This window comes from Pleurodeles waltl, chromosome 2_2, assembly GCF_031143425.1.
Source record: "Pleurodeles waltl isolate 20211129_DDA chromosome 2_2, aPleWal1.hap1.20221129, whole genome shotgun sequence".
Lineage (NCBI taxonomy): Eukaryota > Metazoa > Chordata > Amphibia > Caudata > Salamandridae > Pleurodeles > Pleurodeles waltl.
Genome location: NC_090439.1, coordinates 1,189,292,214 through 1,189,312,294, shown reverse-complemented (window position 1 = coordinate 1,189,312,294; position 20,081 = coordinate 1,189,292,214). Strand labels below are relative to the sequence as shown.

Sequence of the window (20,081 nt, the reverse complement as noted above, 5' to 3'; positions counted from 1 at the left end):
TCTGGTGGAGGGAAGCATTACCAAGTATTTAAGAATGGCTCGAAATAGCAAACAACAACTGGGTTTTGAACATTGATGAGAATGGTTATGCACTCAAGTTCAAATCCCCTCCACCAGAAGTACCACTGAAAGCAACATTCCACCATCAACAGAGCTTGTTGCAAAGGGAAGTAGACATGTTACTACAAAAAGAAGCAATAGAGGAGGTTCCACTCTCGCAGTGGGGCACAGGAGTCTATTCATGTTTTTTATTCATCCAGAAGAAAGGCATGTCTCAAGAATACAGGCCAATCTTAGACCTGCGACTCCTGAAAAAGTTAATCCAAAAAGAAAAATTCAGAATTCTTGCTCTTCATCAGATTTACCCCCAACTCCATCAAGGGGGACTGTATGTGCTCCATAAACCTTCAGGATGCCTACTTCCATATTCCACTCGCAAGAAAACATCAGAGATATCTGCGCTTCAGGGTAGCATCCAAGCACTACCAATACAAAGTCTTACCATTTGGCCTACAATCAGTCCCCAAACCATTCTCGAAATGTTAGGCAGTAGGTGCTGCACATCTGAGAAGGAAGCAAATTTTTGTCTATCCATACCTAGATGACTGGCTAATCAGAAGTGCTTTCCTAGAACTATCGCAACAGCATTATCAGCCTTGCTGCCAAACTCTGCAAACTCTGGGTTTACAGATCAACATTAAAAAATCCACACAGATACCAACTCAAAGCATCCATTACTTAGGAGCGACACTGGCTACAAACCACGCAAAAGTGTATCCTTTGGAGGAAAGGTTATACTCAATCAATATAAAATGTTGAATTGTCATCTGCACTCCTCGCCCATCAGCCAGAAAAATGACATCGCTACTAGGATCAATGGCCAATTGCATCTTCATTGTTCTCAATGCCAGGCTGCACATGAGACCTCTACAGCAAGTTCAGGAAGAACAGTGGTCTCAATATTCCAACCAATGGGACGACAAGATACTTCTCTCAAGGGAAGTCAAACAATCCCTCCGATGGTGGATGCAGAAACAGCAATTTACGGATTGGAGTTATTTTTCACCAAGAGCTTCCGGCACAAACTTTAATCAAAGATGCTTCCTCTCAGGGTTGGGGGGCCCACATGAGTCCCTTACAAGTTCAGGGCCTGTGGTCGAACAAGGAACAACTTTATCATATAAACATGTTGGAACTCAGAGCAGTCCATCTAGCACTGAAATCCCTCTTCCAGTCAGACAAACTCTTTGCTTGTTCACCTTGTCAGAAAGTTTTCTGCTTGTGTTTCCTCCCGTTCTTCAGAATTAGAGGGTCATCAACAAGCTCGAAAGAGCCAGGACCAGGATGATCTTAATAGCCCCTGCGTGGCCTCGCCAGTGGTGGTAGGTGGACCTACTTCATCTCTCAGAGAAAACACACATGAGATTGCCGTGCAGACCTGATCCCCTTCACAAGCTTGAGGGGAAAATACTCCATCCCAACCTTCCGTCATTGAGCTTGACAGCATCGCTCCTGAATTCCTCCAATATGGCCATTTAGGCCTTTCGCAGGAATGCATGGACATTCTCAAGGAGTTCAAACGCCCATCAACGAGATGCACATATGCGTTTAAATGGGAAAGATTTTATATGTGGCGCATCCAGAATAATTTACATCTGATTCTGGGTCAGGAGGATGTCATTTTACCTTATCTCCTCCATCTGGCAAAATCAGGTTTGCGGTTTTCATCAATAAAAGTATATCTTGCCGCTATAAATGCTTATAGAAAATCGCCTTCTCAGACATCCTTTTTTCAAATGCCTGTTAAGGATTTTTTTAGAGGGCTTAAGAAAAGTTTTTCCCCCTGTTCGTTCACCCTCTACTCCCTGGGAGCTAAATGTGGTACTTTCAAAACTGATTGGTCCACCTTTTGAGCCCATACATAAGTCTACACTCCACACTACGTATCACATGGAAAACAGCTTTTCTTGTAGCTATTACCTCAGCGCGCAGAGTAAGCGAAATTCAAGATCTCTGTGCAAAAGAGCCTTACACAGTGTTCCACGACAATAGGGTAGTTTTGAGAACCCATCCTAGTTTTCTGCCAAAGGTGGTTTCTGATTTACACATTAATTAGACTATTTCACTTCCTACGTTTTTTCCCAAACCTGCCACGCAAGCAGAAAGAGCTCTACACTCTTTAGATCTAAAAAGAGTTCTAAAATTCTATTTGGATAAAACGATAGACATTAGACAATCTGATCATTTATTTATGGCTATGGACCAATGAGAACAGGCATGGCTGCTTCCAAACAAACTATCTCTAGATGGATAGTTTCTTCTATTTGTATTTACCTATCAGTTAGCCAATAAGCAATTGACTGCCAGTTCTTCAATTCACAGTCTCCTTTTTCTTCATTGATAATGGCAGCCTATGGGCTACACTGCCCTGCACGCCATCATTGTTTTGCAATATGAAAAGGTTTGTGAGGGATTTTTTTCTGCAAAAGTTTAAACTCATTCATGCATTTGAATGCATGTGTCTTAACTTTGTCCTTTTTTTTAAAGCAAACTGGATGAAGTATTTTGGACACTGTAGCTTTTCCTCTAGGCTGCAGATGGACATTCTTAAGTGACTTTGCAGGACTTCCTGAAGTAAGGCGAACATGAACACTTAAGAAGTTATATTGGAAAAAGTGCTCCGGTTAGTCAATGCTTATGACTATCATGGAAATACCCTTACGGGAGAACTGGAGTTACAGGTAAGACACTATTCCCTCTCCTCCTTCATTAGGAACACATTCCTCACCATTCTTCAAGAACAATACCTGACACTTGCCTTCAGCTATCCCCAAAAGCACAACACCTGACATCTTTCCATTCTGGCATCCGCCCCCCACCACCCTTAGGGCTCCACTAAGGCCAGACGTGGCTCTTTCAATTATGGAGAAAATAGCAGGCTTGTGCTGGCAGCGGCTCTGTGGGCGTCTCTGCCAGTGTAGAGACCAGCCTCCTGGCAGTCACGGGTCTGTACACACGGACAGGAGAGATGGTTGTTGTCCATTAATACAAAGAAATTGTCACCTGCCTTCAGCAGTGAACATGTGGCGTATAGTTGTAAATTCACATGCTGTGCACTCTTCTGCCATCTACTGTTATGTTCAGAATATTACATTTCACCCTTGCCACCCATAAATCAGCTTTTAATTCAGACATGTTTATCAGAAGAGTCAAACAAAGGCTAATCACAACTATTTTTTGAAGAATTTTGTCCTATTTTCCATAAAGATTTGCATCCATATTCTTTGGTTGGTTCCGCTCATGCTTTTGCTAATATGGCAAAGCCAGATCCTGGCTTGCCTCTAGCTGTGCTCTAATCGTCTCTTTTGAATTTGCCAGCTTTCCCTCTCTAGAAAGCCCCTCTGGTTGAGTTTAAAATGTATAACAACATGGATAGATACAAAGAGGTCCCACAAGCGCCATCAAGTACCACCCTGGATATAGTGCATAGATATACAACTGCTAGCTGCTGTGTATCACAGGATAAAAATGGAAGCACTGCACCAAGGCACATTTTGCATTAATTGAATTTGTGGTGTAAAAGTGAGGGAAAATGTCCCTTTCTGAAGTGTCACCCCAAACATTTTGCCTTCCTCCATTTTTTTGTCTGGCATCATTTTTGTTGGCTTTAGGACTCTGAATATTTTACCGCTACTAACCAGTGCTAAAGTGGATGTGCTCTCTTGCTAAAACATGGTAACATTGGCTCATACCCAATTAGCATATTTAATTTACCTGTAAGACCCTAGTGAAGTGCACTAGATGTGCCCAGGGCCTGTACATTACATGCTACTTCTGGGCCTGCAGCACCGATTGTGCCACCCACATAAGTGGCCCCTTAACCATGTCCCACGCCTGCCATTGCAAGGCCTGTCTGTGTAGTTTCACTGCCACTTCGACTTGGCATTTCAAACTACTTGCTAAGCCTAAAACACCCCCTTTTCTGCATAAAAGTCACCCTAAAGGAGGACCTGTGTAACCCATAGAGCAGGCAGCTGTGTAAGTAAAAGGCAGGAGATGTACTTATGTGTCTTACATGTCCTAGTAGTGAAAAACACACATATTTGTTTCTCACTACTGTGAGGCCTGCTCCTCTCATAGGCCAGCATTAGAACTGCTTTTATATACTTTTAAGTTGTAGAGTCTGATCTGAAAGGAGTTAGCCCTATCATGTTTAGTATGGCCAGAATGGTAATAGAAAATGCTGCTTAGTGGTGAAGTTGGATTTAATATTACTATTTCAGAAATGCCACTTTTAGAAAGTGGGCATTTCTCTGCACTTACTGCCATCTGTGCCTTACAGCCTGTCTCCAATCCACGTCTGGTCTGTGCTGGTTGACAGCTCCCCTTGTGCATGCCACCCAGACAGCTATAAACACAGGACACACAGTAACATCTGCATACTAAAAGGGTCTCCCTGGTCAGGAAGGGTGGAGGGCCTTGCTCTTACACTACAAAGGCCAGTGGACTCACACAAAGGACTGATAACCCCCCACAGGGATCCTGGCAGACAGGGCTGGGTTGAAAGGGGAACCTGTACACCACAAAACCACTCTTTGAAGTTTCCCCTATTTCAAAGGCATTTCTGAGTAAATACACTAGGCCTCTAACCCCACCAAATCAGACACTTCTGGATCTACAACTGGACTCTGTCAGAGGGACTGCTTGGCCGCCCTAAGGACTCATCTGGACTGCTTTGCTGAGAAGGACTGCTGCCCTGCTTGTTGCCCTGCTGCCTGCTGGCCCCTGACTGCTGGAAGGACTCTGCCTTCCCTACAAGTGTTCTTCTAGGGCTTGGATTGAGCTTACTTCCTGTTCTGAAGTCTCAGGGCACAAAGACTCCACCCAAGAGAAGAACATCCCAATGTGTCGGAAAACTGATGCAACGCCTGTAGAAATCGATGCAGTGCCTGCCTCGTGGCTGAAAAATTGATGTGTCGCCTACCAGATGGACGCAGCGCCTGCTTCTTCTTACCAGCGTGTTGGGTATTTTCCCTGGGCGTCAAAATATCCCCATATCTCAGTGAGGAACCAAGGCTGCGCACCTGGAAATCAACGCATCACCTTGTAGTGTGGAAAGAAACAACTCGTCTTTGCGCTGCCGGATAATCCGACGCAGCGCCTTATTTTTCAACACATCTCCTCTGCGGCCTCAGTGTGTCGTTTATTAGATGCATCCCAGGAACTGTGTTAAAAGGATACAACCCCTGATTCTTAAGTATTGAGACTCATTTAATCTTTCAAACGTGACTTGTGCATATTGGATTTTATTGCTTTAGTCTTATTTTATTCAGATTAATATTATCTTTTTTCCTAAACTGGTGTGGAGTACTTTTTGTGTTTTCACTGTTACTGTATGAGTTTCTGCACAGATACTTCACACATTTCCTTCTAAGGTAAGCGTTCCTTCTCTGTGCCAAGTTACCCGAGGGTGAGCCCAGGATAATTTAGGTTGTGTAGTGACTTACCCTGACTAAGATGCTGGTCCCTACTTGGACTAGGGTGTGTACCTGCCACATAGAGGCCCATGTTCTAACAACAAGGGATACTGGAAGGTTTTGAATGGTATATTCACACATTTCAGATTTGACTGCAGATGAACCGCAGCAGCAGAGCTCTGTGAGTTGCCACATCTGTGCCCACTGATATAGATCACAATTGTGTTATTGTAAATAAATAATACTCCTGGTATTGTAAAGCTAATCTGCTGTTAAATAACATTTTTGAGACCGTTATTCTGTTGTCTTGTAAATATTTCAATTATAAATGTCTTCTTTCAGCATTGTGGTGAGCTGTGCGTGTCCCTGTCGATGTTGCGGGAGAGACAGGACCCTGGGGCAGAGCAGTCCCAGAGCCAAAGAACCTCCATCAGCCACAAGCCCCCCCTTAAAGTGTGAATTAATGAAAATATGTGAATATTGGGGAATGAAGAATGACTTTTACTCAATACTTTTTTCTTTTGATTGCTCAACTATTGAATGAAAGAAAAAACAATGCAGTATTACCAGTACTGTGCCATTAAATTGATGAAATAGACTGTTGCTCTTTCTGCCTGATCAGTATCACTTTACTCTCTTATTCTGTATAATCCATTAGATGTGAACATATTTTAGTTCTTTAAATAAATAAAAATGATTTACACAATCTTTGTCATATGTAACTTGTAATGATTGAGACCAACACTGACATCCTGGTCCTTCACCCAGATTTCCAGCGCATATCACTGAATGAACGAGCCCACTGATTCTCAAACTGAATGCTTTTATAATGTAATTCTGCTTTGGATTGCCTTTATTAGTGCCATATTTTTCGTATTTTATTGCTATTCTTACTAACTTGTTTGCTCTAAGTTCTTTATGTCTCAACTGTATTGTTTTGGGATTAGTGTTACACACATAGGATGTGCCCTTTCTTTGGGGAAGGCCTTGCTGTTTGATCTAACCTGACAAATGCAGCAGACATTCTCCCTAGAAGACTAGGGTTTTAAGATTTAAGATCCTTGTGGGAACTCTGCCATCTCACACAACAAGGCTGCAGTCAGCTGCTCTTCGGTTCCCCACAGTCATGTGAGGTGGCATCCAATGCATACAGGTGCCTGGGAGGATGGTAAGTGGTGTTGTGGTCTCTTGGACTCCCCACAGTCATGTGAGGTGGCATCCAATACATACAAGTGCCTGGAGGATTGTAAGTGGTGTTGTGGTCTCTTGGGTTCCCCACAGTCATGTGAGGTGGCATCCAATACATACAGGTGCCTGGGAGGATGGTGAGTGGTGTTGTGGTCACAAGCATTGCATTGCTGACACCTCAGATGCTGGGATTGATGACTCTTATCAGTGATGCCTGGTGTCCTTCTGCCTCTTCTTGGCCTCTCAAGGTGTTATTTTCCTACTCTCTCCCAAAAGGGTGGTGTAGCTGCAGCACTTCTGCTGCTCCAACCCTTGCCCCTGTGGCACTTCTGGCATCTTCAGACTAAAGGAAACCTCACTGTATAACATGGTACAGATAGGCACAATATTTCACGTGTATTCTTCACAGCGCGTGGTTTGTGGGACTCTGAAACCACAAACAGATCTGAAACAGTCCTACCGTGGCCTTCACAAGAGATTCTACAATGACTGTGCACCTTCCCTAGTATTGAACCAGGTAGTCCATATAGGGGAGTATCTTATCTTAACTGAGGCCTTTGCATCAAGTCTGCAGTGATGCAGTTAGTGCACATCTTTGACGGTCATGAACTACACCACACCAAACTCTACCAATGCACTCACTCGTGCACCGTGCTAACATGCATGCAAGCTCCAGATTGCAATTCATCTCAAATTGCAACAACTCTATAACTACATTGCAAGATCACACAGGTCAGCACTATACAGATACTAAGACCCATTCACATTCTTTGCAATCTAGAGAAATGCATGTAAATGAAATTGATGGTAGAATGAGCATTTAATTAATGGTGATTCTCTTTTCTTATTCATCAGTTTGAAAGAGCATTATTACCCCATTTGAAAATTTTACCTTACAAGTCAGTACATGTTCCCCAGTAAGTGTATACTTGCATGTCTCCTCCGTTAAAACAGAAGGTAGAGTGAAGAGAAGTCGCAACTCGGTAAGTTATGAATTCAAGTTTATTTTCCGTAACAGCAGGTAAAGACAGCTCGCCTCTCATGCGTAACTCCAGCCCTCCAAATCGTTACACATCGAATCCTCCCCGTCCACCTTCACAATCCATATCACACTCCAATGCACAAGATGCCTTGTGCACATATCAAAATACAACCTAACACATCTTCCCCCCCTTACAATTGAACATAACCATGTTGTAGGAGGCTGGACTGGCTTGTAGTGAGTACCAAGGGGTACTTGCACCTTGCACCAGGCCCAGTTATCCCTTATTAGTGTATAGGGTGTCTAGCAGCTTAGGCTGATAGATAATGGTAGCTTAGCAGAGCAGCTTAGGCTGAACTAGGAGACGTGTGAAGCTACTACAGTACCACTTAGTGTCATATGCACAATATCATAAGAAAACACAATACACAGTTATACTAAAAATAAAGGTACTTTATTTTTATGACAATATGCCAAAGTATCTTAGAGTGTACCCTCAGTGAGAGGATAGGAAATATACACAAGATATATATACACAATAGCAAAAATATGCAGTATAGTCTTAGAAAATAGTGCAAACAATGTATAGTTACAATAGGATGCAATGGGGAAACATAGGGATAGGGGCAACACAAACCATATACTCCAAAAGTGGAATGCGAACCACGAATGGACCCCAAACCTATGTGACCTTGTAGAGGGTCGCTGGGACTATTAGAAAATAGTGAGAGTTAGAAAAATAACCCTCCCCAAGACCCTGAAAAGTGAGTGCAAAGTGCACTAAAGTTCCCCTAAGGACAAAGTAGTTGTGTTAGAGGAATAATGCAGGAAAGACACAAACCAGCAATGCAACAACTGTGGATTTCCAATCTAGGGTACTTGTGGAAAGTCCAAAAGTCACAAGCAAGTCGGAGATGGGCAGATGCCCAGGAAATGCCAGCTGCGGGTGCAAAGAAGCTTCGACTGGACAGAAGAAGCTGAGGTTTCTGCAGGAACGAAAAGGGCTAGAGACTTCCCCTTTGGTGGACGGATCCCTCTCGCCTTGGAGAGTCGTGCAGAAGTGTTTTCCCGCCGGAAGGACGCCAACAAGCCTTGCTAGACGCAAATCGTGCGTTTGGCGTTTTTGGACGCTGCTGAGGCCCAGGAGGTCGCAAATTGGACCTGAAGAGAAAGGGGACGTCGAGCAAGACAAAGAGCCCTCACTGAAGCAGGTAGCCCCCGGAGAAGTGCCAGAAACAGGCACTACGAGGATGCGTGAAACGGTGCTCGCCGAAGTTGCACAAAGGAGTCCCACGTCGCCGGAGACCAACTTAGAAAGTCGTGCAATGCAGGTTAGAGTGCCGTGGACCCAGGCTTGGCTGTGCACGAAGGATTTCCGCCGGAAGTGCACAGGGGCCGGAGTAGCTGCAAAGTCGCGGTTCCCAGCAATGCAGCCCAGCAAGGTGAGGCAAGGACTTAACTCCACCAAACTTGGGCTGAAGAGTCACTGGACTGTGGGGGTCACTTGGACAGAGTCGCTGGATTCGAGGGACCTCGCTCGTCGTGCTGAGAGGAGACCCAAGGGACCGGTAATGCAGCTTTTTGGTGCCTGCGGTTGCAGGGGGAAGATTCCGTCGACCCACGGGAGATTTCTTCGGAGCTTCTGGTGCAGAGAGGAGGCAGACTATCCCCACAGCATGCACAAGCAGGAAAACAGTCGAGAAGGCGGCAGGATCAGCGTTACAGAGTTGCAGTAGTCGTCTTTGCTACTATGTTGCAGGTTTGCAGGCTTCCAGCGCGGTCAGCGGTCGATTCCTTATCAGAAGGTGAAGAGAGAGATGCAGAGGAACTCGGCTGAGCTCATGCATTCGTTATCTAAAGTTTCCCCAGAGACAGAGACCCTAAATAGCCAGAAAAGAGGGTTTGGCTACCTAGGAGAGAGGATAGGCTACTAACACCTGAAGGAGCCTATCAGCAGGAGTCTCTGACGTCACCTGGTGGCACTGGCCACTCCGAGCAGTCAAGTGTGCCAGCAGCACCTCTGTTTCCAAGATGGCAGAGGTCTGGAGCACACTGGAGGAGCTCTGGACACCTCCCAGGGGAGGTGCAGGTCAGGGGAGTGGTCACTCCCCTTTCCTTTGTCCAGTTTCGCGCCAGAGCAGGGGCTAAGGGGTCCCTGAACCGGTGTAGACTGGCTTATGCAGAATTGGGCACATCTGTGCCCAAGAAAACATTTCCAGAGGCTGGGGGAGGCTACTCCTCCCCTGCCTTCACACCATTTTCCAAAGGGAGAGGGTGTCACACCCTCTCTCAGAGGACGTTCTTTGTTCTGCCATCCTGGGCCAGGCCTGGCTGGACCCCAGGAGGGCAGATGCCTGTCTGAGGGGTTGGCAGCAGCAGCAGCTGCAGTGAAACCCCAGGAAGGGCAGTTTGGCAGTACCAGGGTCTGTGCTACAGACCACTGGGATCATGGAATTGTGGCATAGAGGGGGCAATTCCATGATCATAGACATGTAACATGGCCATATTCGGAGTTACCATGGTGAAGCTACATATAGGTAGTGACCTATATGTAGTGCACGCGTGTAATGGTGTCCCCGCACTCACAAAGTTCAGGGAATTGGCTCTGAACAATGTGGGGGCACCTTGGCTAGTGCCAGGGTGCCCTCACACTAAGTAACTTTGCACCTAACCTTTACCAGGTAAAGGTTAGACATATAGGTGACTTATAAGTTACTTAAGTGCAGTGTAAAAATGGCTGTGAAATAACGTGGACGTTATTTCACTCAGGCTGCAGTGGCAGGCCTGTGTAAGAATTGTCAGAGCTCCCTATGGGTGGCAAAAGAAATGCTGCAGCCCATAGGGATCTCCTGGAACCCCAATACCCTGGGTACCTCAGTACCATATACTAGGGAATTATAAGGGTGTTCCAGTAAGCCAATGTAAATTGGTAAAATTGGTCACTAGCCTGTTAGTGACAATTTGAAAGAAATGAGAGAGCATAACCACTGAGGTTCTGGTTAGCAGAGCCTCAGTGAGACAGTTAGGCACCACACAGGGAACACATACATATAGGCCACAAACTTATGAGCACTGGGGTCCTGACTAGCAGGCTCCCAGTGACACATAACAAACACACTGAAAACATAGGGTTTTCACTATGAGCACTGGGCCCTGGCTAGCAGGATCCCAGTGAGACAGTGAAAACACCCTGACATACACTCACAAACAGGCCAAAAGTGGGGGTAACAAGGCTAGAAAGAGGCTACTTTCTCACACAACCCCCCCCAAACGAAGGACAATAAGGCTAACCTTGGCCAGTTGAGACTTTACTGTCTAAGTGGTGATAAGTAGAGAGTAGCTCTGCAATAGACTGGTTACTCCCTTTATCATCCACTATATGGTTACTTCCCTGTGGGGATGTAAACCACCCTGTTTGAAGATTTTTAGCTAGGCAACAATGTGAAGATGTATTTTCAGAGTTTCTATCAGTAAGTTTTAGTTTAGAGCAGTGGGAATTGTCCACTGAACCTATTTGTAGTGATGGAAATGCCAGACAGGGATGCTGTCTCAGTAAAGCCATAGCTGGGCAAAAACTTTGTCCATATGGCTGGAAGAGAGAACAGGGATGCGGTTTCTCTTTATTTGGAGAAGGGCAGGGATGCTGTCCTATGAGCTCCACACTAGGGCAAGGATGCTGTCCTAAGTGTAGTGAGGCAGTGCAGGCTTTCTGCACTAAAGTTTCTCTGGGAGGGTTGGAGGGATGCTCCATGTTAACTAAAATGGTGCTCTTTTTGTCACCAATGTTAGTTATCCCACAGAGAGGTACTTCCACCTCAGGGAGTACAGCTATGCCAGCTGATGATTCCCTTGGAACAGGTGCCAGCCCAGGAGAGGTTTCTCCCACCACAGGAATGGTATCCTGAATGGTAGGGTGGTTAGGGGATACTGTGATACCCCTTTTACCTGTTGTTGGAGAGGGATCCTGAGTTTTCAGGCCTTCTCTCCTTTGCTTTTTCATTTCAGTAGAAATGAGAGGGAACAATTCCTCTGGGATGCCCAGCATGGCTGCATGGGCATAAAACTCTACATCAGCCCAACCTGAGGCCTCTAGGTCATTACCTAAGAGACAATCTACAGGTAAGCTAGGTGATACCACCACTTGCTTAGGGCCAGTAACTCCACCCCAACTAAACTGAATTATAGCTAAGGGAAGAAACTTAGTGGAGTTATGGACATCAATAATCTTATACTGTTGTCCAATGATGTGTTGTTCAGGATGCACTAGGTTTTCAGTCACCAAAGTGATACTGGCACCTGTGTCCCTGTAGGCCAAGGCCTCAACACCATTTATTGAAACTGTCTGCCTGTACTTATCCATTGTAAGGGGACAAGCAGCCAGTGTGGCAAGGCCAATGCCACTAGGTGTGACAGAAACTGTATTGGGACTGACTACCCCAGTTTCTACTATGGACCCATAAGTGAACCCAACTACACCCTTAACTTGACTGTTGCCAGCAGTCCCACCACTAGTACCACTACTGCTAGGGGCACTAGAGCTTGATGTATTAGTGGTGGTAGGCTCAGGGGGTTTACCTGGACAGGACTTATCCCCTGGCCTATGGCCTTTGTTTTTACACACAAAGCACCAAGGCTTTTTAATGTGTGTGGGTTGAGAAGAAGAGGAAGAATTTGTTTTATCCCCACCCTCTGAAGAGTGTTTAAGATTTGAAGAAGGATCTTTGGTTTTACCCTTATCCCCATGCTTATCTTGAGATTTTTCACCATCTTTCTTCTTATTGCCATCTTTGTCACCCCCTGTATGAACTTTTCTGTTCACCCTTGTTCTGACCCATTTGTCTGCCTTCTTTCCCAATTCTTGGGGAGAGGTCAGATCAGAGTCTACCAGGTACTGGTGCAACAAATCAGACACACAATTATTAAGAATATGCTCTCTCAGGATCAAGTTATACAGGCTGTCATAATCAGTAACTTTACTGCCATGTAACCACCCCTCCAAGGCCTTCACTGAATGGTCAACAAAATCAACCCAGTCTTGTGAAGACTCCTTTTTGGTCTCTCTGAACGTTATCCTGTATTGTTCAGTGGTTAAGCCATAACCATCCAGGAGTGCATTCTTAAGAACTGTAAAATTATTGGCATCACTTTCTTTCACAGTAAGGAGCCTATCCCTACCTTTTCCACTAAATGATAGCCATAGGATAGCAGCCCACTGCCTTTGAGGGACATCTTGTACAACACAGGCCCTCTCAAGTGCAGCAAACCACTTGTTAATGTCATCCCCCTCCTTATAAGGGGGAACTATCTTGTGCAGATTCCTGGAATCATGCTCTTTTACAGGATGACTATGGGGAATACTGCTGCTGCCACCATGGGTTTCAAAACCCAATTTCTGTCTTTCCTTCTCTACTTCTAAGGATTGTCTATCTAAATCCAGCTGTTGCTGTTTAAGCTCAAGTCTGGATTGCTCCACTCTCAATCTATTGAGCTCCCTTTCTAACATTCTGTCATCAGGGTGGGTGGGAGGGACATTCCTAGACACAGAAGTATGGTGAGAATGGACAGAAGGAGACCTGTCCCTTACAGAGGGCACCCTAACAGCTTGGCTGACAGTGTAATGTGAAAGCACATCATCTGTATGATGTGACTCCACCTCAGTACCAACTATGCTAGACTGTCTTGTAATGGGAAGGCTAAGAAGTTTCTTTCCTGAACCTTTACCTGGGGGTGTCCCTGGATCAGATTGAGAACCATTTGCTACTTTTTCAACAGATGTGGCCACCTTGGCCTTATCTTGTTCTCTAAGCATATTAAGCAATAGTTCCAAGGAAGGATTCTTCCCTACACTCAAACCTCTCTCTATGCAGAGACTCCTTGCTCCTTTCCAGCTAAGGTGATCATATGCAATCTTAGACAGGTCAACATTTTGGCCTGTGCCAGACATTTTTAGAGAGAGTTAAAGTGATAGAAAAAGAGAAAAAAGTTTTCAGAACTTTTTAGAAAGACAGAAAAAAACTTTTTAAACTTTTAAGAACTTTTTGAAAGTTTAGAAGTACTTTTCAGCACTTTAGAAAAGAGTGAAAAGAGGAAATGCAAAACTTTTTAGCAATGTGTACACACACTGAACTTGTTTTGTATATTTTTCTCTTATGAAAAGTACAATGACAAGAGTGGTAAGTAGTCTCAAAGCACTTATCCCACCGCTGCACAACCAATGTAGGAGGCTAGACTGGCTTGTAGTGAGTACCAAGGGGTACTTGCACCTTGCACCAGGCCCAGGTATCCCTTATTAGTGTATAGGGTGTCTAGCAGCTTAGGCTGATAGATAATGGTAGCTTAGCAGAGCAGCTTAGGCTGAACTAGGAGACGTGTGAAGCTACTACAGTACCACAAGTGTCACTTGCACAATATCATAAGAAAACACAATACACAGATATACTAAAAATAAAGGTACTTTATTTTTATGACAATATGCCAAAGTATCTCAGTGAGTACCCTCAGTATGAGGATAGCAATTATACACAAGTTATATGTACACAATACCAAAAATATGCAGTATAGTCTTAGAAAACAGTGCAAACAATGTATAGTTACAATAGGATGCAATGGGGACACATAGGGATAGGGGCAACACAAACCATATACTCCAAAAGTGGAATGTGAACCACGAATGGACCCCAAACCTATGTGACCTTGTAGAGGGTCGCTGGGACTATTAGAAAATAGTGAGAGTTAGAAAATTAGCCCTCCCCAAGACCCTGAAAAGTGAGTGCAAAGTGCACTAAAGTTCCCCAAAAGACAAGAAGTCGTGATAGAGGAATAATGCAGGAAAGACACCAACCAACAATGCAACAACTGTGGATTTCCAATCTAGGGTACCTGTGGAACAAGGGGACCAAGTCCAAAAGTCACAAGCAAGTCGGAGATGGGCAGTTGCCCAGGAAATGCCAGCTGCGGGTGCAAAGAAGCTTCTACTGGACAGAAGAAGCTGCGGTTTCTGCAGGAACAAAAAGGGCTAGAGACTTCCCCTATGGTGGACGTATCCCTCTCACGGTGGAGAGTCGTGCAGAAGTGTTTTCCCGCCGAAAGAACGCCAACAAGCCTTGCTAGCGGCAAATCGTGCGGTTACCGTTTTTGGACGCTGCTGAGGCCCAGGAGGGACCAGGAGGTCGCAAATTGGACCAGGAGAGAGAAGGGACGTCGCGCAAGACAAGGAGCCCTCTCGGAAGCAGGTAGCACCCGGAGAAGTGCCAGAAACAGGCACTACGAGGATGCGTGAAACGGTGCTCGCCGAAGTTGCACAAAGGAGTCCCACGTCGCCGGAGACCAACTTAGAAAGTCGTGCAATGCAGGTTAGAGTGCTGTGGACCCAGGCTTGGCTGTGCACAAAGGATTTCCGCCGGAAGTGCACAGGGGCCGGAGTAGCTGCAAAAGTCGCGTTTCCCAGCAATGCAGCCCAGCGAGGTAAGGCAAGGACTTACCTCCACCAAACTTGGACTGAAGAGTCACTGGACTGTGGGGGTCACTTGGACAGAGTTGCTGGATTCGAGGGACCTCGCTCGTCGTGCTGAGAGGAGACCCAAGGGACCGGTAATGCAGCTTTTTGGTGCCTGCGGTTGCAGGGGGAAGATTCCGTCGACCCACGGGAGATTTCTTCGGAGCTTCTGGTGCAGAGAGGAGGCAGACTACCCCCACAGCATGCAGAAGCAGGAAAACAGTCGAGAAGGCGGCAGGATCAGCGTTACAGAGTTGCAGTAGTCGTCTTAGCTACTTTGTTGCAGTTTTGCAGGCTTCCAGCGCGGTCAGCAGTCGATTCCTTATCAGAAGGTGAAGAGAGAGATGCAGAGGAACTCTGATGAGCTCTTGCATTCGTTATCTAAAGTTTCCCCAGAGACAGAGACCCTAAATAGCCAGAAAAGAGGGTTTGGCTACTTAGGAGAGAGGATAGGCTACTAACACCTGAAGGAGCCTATCAGAAGGAGTCTCTGACGTCACCTGGTGGCACTGGCCACTCAGAGCAGTCCAGTGTGCTGGCAGCACCTCTGTTTCCAAGATGGCAGAGGTCTGGAGCACACTGGAGGTGCTCTGGACACCTCCCAGGGGAGGTGCAGGTCAGGGGAGTGGTCACTCCCCTTTCCTTTGTCCAGTTTCCCGCCAGAGCAGGGGCTAAGGGGTCCCTGAACCGGTGTAGACTGGCTTATGCAGAATTGGGCACATCTGTGCCCAAGAAAGCATTTCCAGAGGCTGGGGGAGGCTACTCCTCCCCTGCCTTCACACCATTTTCCAAAGGGAGAGGGTGTAACACCCTCTCTCAGAGGAAGTCCTTTGTTCTGCCATCCTGGGACAAGCCTGGCGTGACCCCAGGGGGGCAGAAACCTGTCTGAGGGGTTGGCAGCAGCTGCAGGGAAACCCCAGGAAAGGCAGTTTGGCAGTACCAGGGTCTGTGCTACAGACCACTGGGATCATGGGATTGTGCCAACAATGCCAGGATGGCATAGAGGGGGCAATTCCATGATTTTAGACATGTTACATGGCCATATTCGGAGTTACCATTGTGAAGCTACATATAGGTAGTGACCTATATGTAGTGCACGCGTGTAATGGTGTCCCCGCACTCACAAAGTTCAGGGAATTGGCCCTGAACAATATGGGGGCACCTTGGCTAGTGCCAGGGTGCCCTCACACTGAGTAACTTTGCACCTAACGTTTACCAGGTAAAGGTTAGACATATAGGTGACTTATAAGTTACTTAAGTGCAGTGTAAAATGGCTGTGAAATAACGTGGACGTTATTTCACTCAGGCTGCAGTGGCAGGCCTGTGTAAGAATTGTCAGAGCTCCCTATGGGTGGGAAAAGAAATGCTGCAGCCCATAGGGATCTCCTGGAACCCCAATACCCTGGGTACCTCAGTACCATATACTAGGGAATTATAAGGGTGTTCCAGTAAGCCAATGTAAATTGGTAAAATTGGTCACTAGCCTGTTAGTGACAATTTGAAAGAAACGAGAGAGCATAACCACTGAGGTTCTGGTTAGCAGAGCCTCAGTGAGACAGTTAGGCACCACACAGGGAACACATACATATAGGCCACAAACTTATGAGCACTGGGGTCCTGACTAGCAGGCTCCCAGTGACACATAACAAACACACTGAAAACATAGGGTTTTCACTATGAGCACTGGGCCCTGGCTAGCAGGATCCCAGTGAGACAGTGAAAACACCCTGACATACACTCACAAACAGGCCAAAAGTGGGGGTAACAAGGCTAGAAAGAGGCTACTTTCTCACACTATGCCAGCCCAAAAGGTATGCATTTAAATTGAAATAACCTCAAAGGAGTTATAAATGCTGTGTAATGCCTTGAGCTGGGGTGTAAATTAATCTGGTTATATGCCAACGTCATATCCAATAAAGAAAATATTTTTCCACCTTTGATAAATGACAACATTTCAGATATGTTGGGCAATGGATATTGATCTACCCATATTTGTTCATTCAAGTCTCGTAAGTCCACACAAATCAGTAAAGATCCGTTGGCTTTTTGGGCTAAAACTACTGGTGCCACCCAGTCTGACGAGTCAATAGGCTCAATGATATTGTTCTTGCACAGCTTGTCCAATTCTTTTTTTTTTTTTAAATCTTCCCTCAAAGGTAAATGCACTTTACGTATTTTATGTACCTTCGGTTGAACATTCTCTGACTTTTATTTTGTGAAAAAATCCCTTGAACAAGCCCACTTCACTTTTAAATATTTCTGGATATTGGTGTTCCCATTTATTATCCTTAATGGTTGACACGTGCATGTTCTCTCATTTCAGTATAATTTGTTCAGGATTGTTTGGATCTAACAGTACCTCTAGATTCCCCTGGTTGAGCCATCCAAGAAGAAATGCCTCATCCTTGGCTACATATACAGTTCCTTGTGTCACATTACTTTTGAATTTCAATTCGGCATTAAATTCATATACAATCTCAATGGTCTTCCCACCATATCCCACTGGTTGTATATTGGAATGTCTTAAAGCAGATCCCTGATTTCTGGATAGCTCATTCCATTTTGTTTCACTCCAGAATATGAATGGAAATCCTGAATCTGCAATAACTCTCACTTCTATTCCATTAATTACCACTTGGCAAAAAGGTCTTCTTGGTCCTTCTACAGTCAATTCATACACTGGTGACTTAGTATCACTAATGACACACATTTCATTTTCTTCACTGGATGGTGGTTCATTGTTCAAATCTATACCATTCACTTTGTTCAAATTTGGTTGACTTGGCTTACACACTCTCGCAAAGTGTCCCTTTTTAAAACATTTGGCACAAGTTTTATCAATAGCAGTACATATCTTGGCATTACCAATATGAGACATACTACCACATCTGTAGCACTCTATCGTCTGTGTTAGACCTGACAGCCTTAGGGTGGTCCCCCCCTAATTTGTTGCCTGCCTCCCTCTACTTTTTGGATACTGTTTTTGCTGGTTTTAAGACTCTGCACACGTCACCACTGCTCCCACTGCTAACAGTGCTAAAGTGCATATGCTCTCTCCCTTTAAACATGATGACATTGGATCATACCCAATTGGATTATTTAATTTACTTATAAGTCCCTAGTAAAGCACACTATATGTGCCCAGGGCCTGTAGATTAAATGCTACTAGTGGGCCTGCAGCACTGATTGTGCCACCCACCTAAGTAGCTCCTTAACCATGTTTCAGGCCTGCCATTGCAAGGCCTGTTTGTGCAGTTTCACTGCCAATTCAACTTGGCATTTAATAGTACTTGCCAAGCCTAAAACTCCCCTTTTCTACTTATAAGTCACCCCTAAGGTATGCCCTAGGTAACCCATAGGGCAGGGTGCTGTGCAGGCAAAAGGCAGGACATGTACCTGTGTAGTTTACATGTCCTCGTAGTGTAAGACTCCTAAATGTGTTTTTACACTGCTGGGAGGCCTGCTCCTTTCATAGGCTAACATTGGGGCTACCCTCATATACTGTTTGAGTAGTAGCCGCTGATCTGAAAGGAGTAGGAACGCCATATTTAGTATGGCCAGAATGGTGATACAAAATCCTGCTGACTAGTAAAGTTGGATTTAATATTACTATTTTAGAAATGCCCTTTTTATAAAGTGAGCATTTCTCTGCACTTAAATCCTTCTATGCCTTACAATCCACGTCTGGCTGGGTTCAGTTGACAGCTCCCTTGTGCATTCACTCAGACACACCCCAAACACAGGATACTCGGCCTCACTTGCACTCTGCATTTTGAATGGGTCTTCCTGCGCTGGGAGGGTGGAGGGCCTGACACTTACATGTCAAAAGACAGTAGCCTGCCCTCACACAAAGGACTGGCACACCCCGTACTGGGATCCAGGCAGACGGGATTGAACTGAAAGGGGACCTTGTGCACATCTAAGCCACTCTTTGAAGTCTCCCCCACTTCAAAGGCACATTTGGGTATTTAAACAGGGCCTCTGCCCCTACCAACGGAGACACTTCCTGAGAAGAGAACCTGAACCAGAACCTGCATACTGCCAAGAAGAACTGCCTGGCTGCCCAGCTGACTCACCTGACTGCTTTCTGTGAATGACTGCTGCCTTGCTGCTCCCTGGCTGTGGTGAGAAGTGCTCTCAAAGGACTTAGATAGAGCTTGCCTCCTGTTCCCTGAAGTCTCAGGACCAAAAATACTTCATCTCTAGAAGAAGGACTCCTTGTGCGGCGAAAATCGATGCACAGCCTGCCAGAACAACGCACAGCCAGCATTGTGGTGAAAAATTCACCACACGCCGAACCAGAACGACGCAGCCCGACTTCGCAACGAGGAGATCGACGCAGTGCCAGCGTAGGGACCGGAAATTCGAGGCACGGCCCACTGGATCGACGCACAGCTGAGCCGGAATCGAGGCAGCACCTGCTGTGCAGTAGAAATTTCCACGCAAAGCCCACCGGATCGACACAGCTTCTGTGACTTCGTACTGTCAGCGCCGGAATCCACAAATCATCCCCAGAGCGTCTGAACATTCCGCAACACGAAGAGGATCCACGACCGAGCACCGCAAATCGATGCACAGCCGTCCCTGCGTGGAAACTAAACAACGCATCGCTGTGTGCGGCCCAAGAAATTGACGCACACCTCCCTGTTTTCCACGCATCTCCTCCTCTGCGGTTCTTCTGAGATTTTGAACGCAAACCAGGTACTTTGTGCTTGTAAGAGACATTTATTGCTTTTAAAAGACTGAAGACACTTTATATCATTTTTACAGTGATATTGTCAACATATACTTATTGCATCTTAATCATTTTGACCTGCATTTTATCAGATAAATATTATATATTTTTCTAACCACTGTGTGGTGTATTTTTGTGGTGCTATACTGTTTTATTGCATGATTTATTGCACAAATACTTTACACATTGCCTTCTAAGTTAAGC

General features: G+C 45.5%; 1 protein-coding gene across 1 annotated transcript in view; it reads left to right on the top strand.

The window, feature by feature from the left end:
- The window catches only part of LOC138283067 (prostate stem cell antigen-like), a 47,982-nt gene extending 41,799 nt beyond the window's left edge, over positions 1-6,183 (top strand). Inside the window, exon 4 of the mRNA XM_069221214.1 lies at positions 5,820-6,183. The gene's annotated coding sequence lies outside the window, so the exon portion shown is untranslated. The remainder of the gene's footprint in view (positions 1-5,819) is intronic.
- Positions 6,184-20,081: the final 13,898 nt, after the last annotated feature.